Here is a 5,281-nt window from a genome sequence, read left to right on the forward strand (position 1 = left end):
AGAATATCATTTATCAATATGGATTTCTCATAGGTGAGCTCTTTGTTAGCTAGAGCGGCTTTAAGGAGATCTACTTCTAATTCCCAACGCTTATTTTTGGCCTCACTTGCTTCTAAGGGTTCCAATGCTTGCAAAGGGTCTTTGATGAGAGTAGTACCCATTGATCCTCTACACAACAATCTATAATATCCATCTTGCAAAATACACTAAGAGAAAATGGCGAGAAGTACCTTGAGGAAGTGCTCTCCCTCAAGGAAAAGAAAGACACAACAAAAAACAATTAATGAAAATCAAATCAATTGAACACCGTCCCCGGCAATGGCGCCATTTTTGGTTCGGTTAAAACTCGTCGTCAAAAGCTACAAACCAAAACAATATTTATAACTTCACAAACTACTCTTAGCAAAGAGGTAAGTAAAGGTTGGATCCCAAGGGACGGGTATTGATGTAAGATTTTCAATTGCAAGTAGTTATGTCTAGGGGTGTCACAAGTTGTCTTGAGATGAGGTGTATTCTAAACTAATCAACAAGATGAATGTAAATGAATGAAAACAAAGTAAAGTAATTAAAGGGGTTTGCAAACAAATGATTAAAGGCACTGGGGTGTCATAGGTTCATAGGGGATTCATGGGAGTAGATTATACAAACATGTTCTCAATTAGATGCAAGCACTTATTGTTGTGATGGGATCGAGTTAGTGTATGTCCTACAATCCCTAGGAAGATTTGGGTCCCAGAGCCGAGTCGTCTAGACTGTACAACACCTACAAGTTGACTTAATTCTTCCTATTCAACTCTATGCATGGTCTAATGAGGCTCGAGTTGGTTTATATCTTATAAGCCTCAGTGAAAAGATAAGGGATGTTAAAAAAATGCAAGGATTCATAGGTTCGCATTTCATCAAACATAACATGTGCATAGGTTGAAACCACAACAAGCAAGCAAATTAATTATGAAAACATATGAGATTAAGCATAGATCAATCCCTATGTTTGTTTCCCCTAATTCCCCATTAACCCCAGCTAGAGAAACCACTCACTCATGATCAAGTTTAGCATGCTAATAAGGTTGTCAATCATACTAACAAAGACAAAGATAATGAATAAAGTAAAGTGATTAACAATAATTAAACAAGGGTAAAAAGGAATTATACCTATGGAGATGATCCAAATAATAAAGCAAACAATAATATGTTAGAAATCTATATCTCATTATTTAACATATTCACATATGTTTCAAATTAATTTAGTCATAAAATTAATTACTAATCTTATGCATGCAAACTAAAACAAAAGAGATAAGAAAATCAATTTCTCACCAAATAAATTTCGGTCAAATGGACACCAACAAGATCTCCTTCTTGTTAGTTCTTGAGCTTTCAAAAATGGATGAACATATATGACTTCAAAATAGAAGTCCTCCAATTAGTAGCACCTAAGACTATCCCTTAATCCCACAAACTAACATGTACCAGATGTTTGTAATGTAGTTTACCTTAAAATCTATTACTAATACTCATATACTATTTCTAGTATTATTAGTGTTTGATTTAAACAAATTTGATTCACAAAAATGAATTTTCATGAAGAACAAGAGAGAGAAGTAGTTGCTTTTCATAAAACATGAGAGAATGATAAAAAATAAGAAAAATCCTCTTACAATGCCCCCCAAAACCGGTTGGTGTGGAGTATATGGACCAATTTTTCTTTTTCTTTTTGTCTTCACAAGACAAATTGGTGTAAGGCTTTTGCATGGTCAAGTCACTATCAAGTGTCATAGACAAATGAATAAGAAAAACGAACAAGACAAAATTTCTCATAAGCTCACCCATATTTCGGTTTACATACACTACTACAAAAACATGAATAAGTAACACCTAATAGAGAACAGTTAAGTTAATTAACCGTTTTCTAACAATAAAGAGAACGCCTCTCCTAAATAAGCGTTGTGTTAAAAAAACAATAGAAAACGCTTTTCATATTAACAGTTATCTAAACTTTTCGGAAAAAAAAAAAAATAATAAAAAAAAATCAGAAATAAATATAGAAACCCCACTATATTCGTTCGGTGTTGCTCTTTCACATACGCCTTTTACTCTTTCACATACTTTTTTTCATAAAATTTCCATTCTCTACCCTTTTCCTAAATCTAAACAAGTTAGGTTTTTTATGTACCATTTTCCCCCTAAAATTAAAACCTAATTCTTCTAAAACTTAAACAATGGATTACAATTCTTCAAATTCTTCAATTAATGAAGTAATACTAATTTGTTTACCTATTATTAAAAACTTGTTTATTGTTTATTAATTATTGTCTTAAAATTAGGGTTTTATAATCACACTAAAAGTTCTTTAATTATGTTGATGGTGGAAGGCATGTTGAGTGGTGGGATGTGGGCGGTGGCCGGAGTCGTAGGGGTGGGGCGTTGTGGGGGCGGCGAAGTTGCACGGAGGGTTACTGTTCATCGTTTTTTTTTTTTTTTTTTTTTTTTCGTAAATCATTATTTGTTTTTTTTCCGTAAATCATTACTCCGGTAGGCATAGGGTCGGCCGGAATAATGGGTTTCCGGCGAGGTGTTGGTTAATGGAGGTGTGTGGTGGTTAATGGAGATGGATGATGGTGATTTAATGGTGAAAGGGGATTATGAAAGGGAGAAAAAAATTGAATGTGTAAAGGAAGAAAGAAATGAGAGGGGTAACAGTGTAAATTACGTATGTGAAAGAGTAAAAGGCGTATGTGAAAGAGCAATACCCTATTCGTTTCTCTTCTAACTTCAGTTACAAAGTTGCAACTCCATTTTTCTACTGAACATCACCACCTTCGACATTTATTTTCATCATTACAAATTACAAAGCTGCTACCATTTCATAGAATCAAAGACGCGGTTGTCGGACCATCACCACCTTCGACATTTTTATATGGTTCAAAATTTCTAGGGTTTGAGCACTTTACCCCAAATTTTGCGATTTATTATGTTACAAATCGAATTGCGGCTATAAATCAAGAAACTGACTTGTTTCTTTGACAATTTCGGGGTTGGTCTACAATTAACAGGTTAGTATTGCTATTCTTGCGATTTATTATGTTATAATTTAAATTTTTGCGATTTAATTCAATATACCCTAGAAAATTGGAGATTTACAATAAACATGAAAGCCGACGAAAATGGGTAGAATTAGGGATCTTCGCTTTCAATAAACGGGTTCGTATTGCTATTCTTAGGGTTTTACCTCTTGCATTCAATTCAACTGGTATTCCATCTAGTCTTTTCAGTAATTCGTATATATGATGAATATTGGTAATTTTTGTAATTGATGAACATGGGGTTATTTTTCCGCAAATTATTGATTGTAACAAGTTGATCAGGCCTACTAATTGTCGTGGATTCTTGTGGCTGTTAATTGCGGTTTTCATCATGCTAGGTTCGTTCTGATTCAATAATAGTTTAGATTGATTTCATACTGAAGAGGGATTTTCAATTGTGCAATCTAGATTACTGTTGATGTTATGAGTCGGTTGTATTGATCGATGTGGATAGCTGATGATTTGATTATTGTTGGGATTCGGTGTGTGGAGTTTAAATTTGTTGAGCTCTTCGTCCTACACAGATTCAAATTATTAAAATTGTGTAGATTATTGTTTGTAATAATCATAGATCATCAGTTCAGTTTTTCCCTCAACTACTCATTTGGATCTTGTGTTTATACATCTTTAATTGTTTGCTTTTTTTTTTTTTTTGAGAAAGATGAGATCTATACCAAACTTGGAATTATGTCAAATTTTCTTTTCTTTTTTTTTTTTGCTCAAATAGTAAAATTATGTGCACAAAAATGTACGGAGCTAGGTCTACTTTAAACTGTGTCTGAGTTTCTCCGGTGGAGTAAGTCTAGCAATCGAATAAGTCATTTTTGTAATGTCAAGAAACCATCTCAACCAATTGGTTTAAGCTAATGGTTGGAAACCCAAGATCGATTTTATACTCTTACAAAAAGATATTCATATTTCCATATGAATGACCCAAATTATATCCAATTTTAGTGGAGATGTTTGTTAGCTTAGCTGTTAATTATTGAGATTAGTAGTCTAGGACTCGTGCGTTGTATTCGAATCCGTCAGCTTGTAAATTGACCGGTTCTCCCTCTGCACATAAAGAAAGTATCCGATATCAATGCTAAACATTCTGAACATCGACGATGTGCTGACCCCTTGATCTAGATTTCTTTTGATGAAACTTGTAGTAATTTCCATCTATATCGATAGGAAAAATTAGTATGCTAATTTCATTTTTTTTTCTTTTATGTTTGATATTGCAATATGTTGAGGTGTGTCGACTCATTCTGGGATAGTACTAATTTAAGTGGAGGTACGTCCGAATACCACGTAACCCTTGTTAATTCAGTATCTTGCTATTTTATTATCTGCGCCCGTCTCACAGGAGACCAATTATTTCGATAATATCTGTTTGGCAGCTGGATATTGCGGTATAACTGATAATTTACTCTTACCAGATAGTTATGATGGAATGGTACTTTGGACAAGAAGCTGGTGATCTAGTTGTTCCCAAAAATCAAGAGTACTTAGATAGACTTCCATCACCCGATAGTTGGTCGCAGTGGGGAACAGATGAACTAGGAAACTCGGGATGGCCAAACAACTTTGATGCTGGTAAGATATCAAGTCTGCCAGATGAAAAATCTCAGCACCAAAGTATGTTTGGTAGAGGAAGGAAAGATAAAAACCAACCTTTATATCGAGGCTAACTCGTGATTCATTTTTGATTTTATCCAGGAATTCCTTGCTCCAAGATGATGTTCCTGTGCCATCACATAGTCATGGTCCATTTTCACCACAATATCGATACAGTATGATGTCGTCGGAGAGTGATTCGGGAAACAAAGGGATGGACTGTCGAAGTGTTCCCTGTGATGGCGAAGGAGTGATGGATATTGATAGTTTCAGGACTCCACCTTGCTCTCCTCCAGATGTCTCAGACAATGGACATGCTAGTTTCTAAAATCTTAGTTATGGAAACTACTTGAAGGAAATGTAGATCTATATACATACTAACATACTCATATATGTTTAAACTAATTTGTCATAAAATTAAACATGGATTTTATGCATGTAAACATTAATAAAAGAAGATAAGAAAACATTTTCTCACCATAATGATTTCGGTCATATTGGGCACTAACAAGATCTCCTTCTTGTTAGTTCCTGAGCTTTCCATTAATGGATGAACATTCTTGACTTCAAATTAGAAGCCCTCCAATTAGTTGCAC

General features: G+C 34.4%; 1 long non-coding RNA gene across 2 annotated transcripts; it reads left to right on the forward strand.

The window, feature by feature from the left end:
• Positions 1–2,762: 2,762 nt before the first annotated feature.
• Positions 2,763–5,053, forward strand: LOC141626411 (uncharacterized). Of its 2 annotated transcripts, XR_012535993.1 has the most exons (4): positions 2,763–3,053; positions 3,366–4,362; positions 4,508–4,664; positions 4,788–5,053. It is a non-coding gene; the product is annotated as an uncharacterized LOC141626411 (long non-coding RNA). The 2 variants fall into 2 exon arrangements; XR_012535992.1 differs by lacking the exon at positions 2,763–3,053 and having other exon boundaries at positions 3,060–3,421; positions 4,788–5,042.
• Positions 5,054–5,281: the final 228 nt, after the last annotated feature.

Source organism: Silene latifolia, chromosome Y (assembly GCF_048544455.1).
Source record: "Silene latifolia isolate original U9 population chromosome Y, ASM4854445v1, whole genome shotgun sequence".
Lineage (NCBI taxonomy): Eukaryota > Viridiplantae > Streptophyta > Magnoliopsida > Caryophyllales > Caryophyllaceae > Silene > Silene latifolia.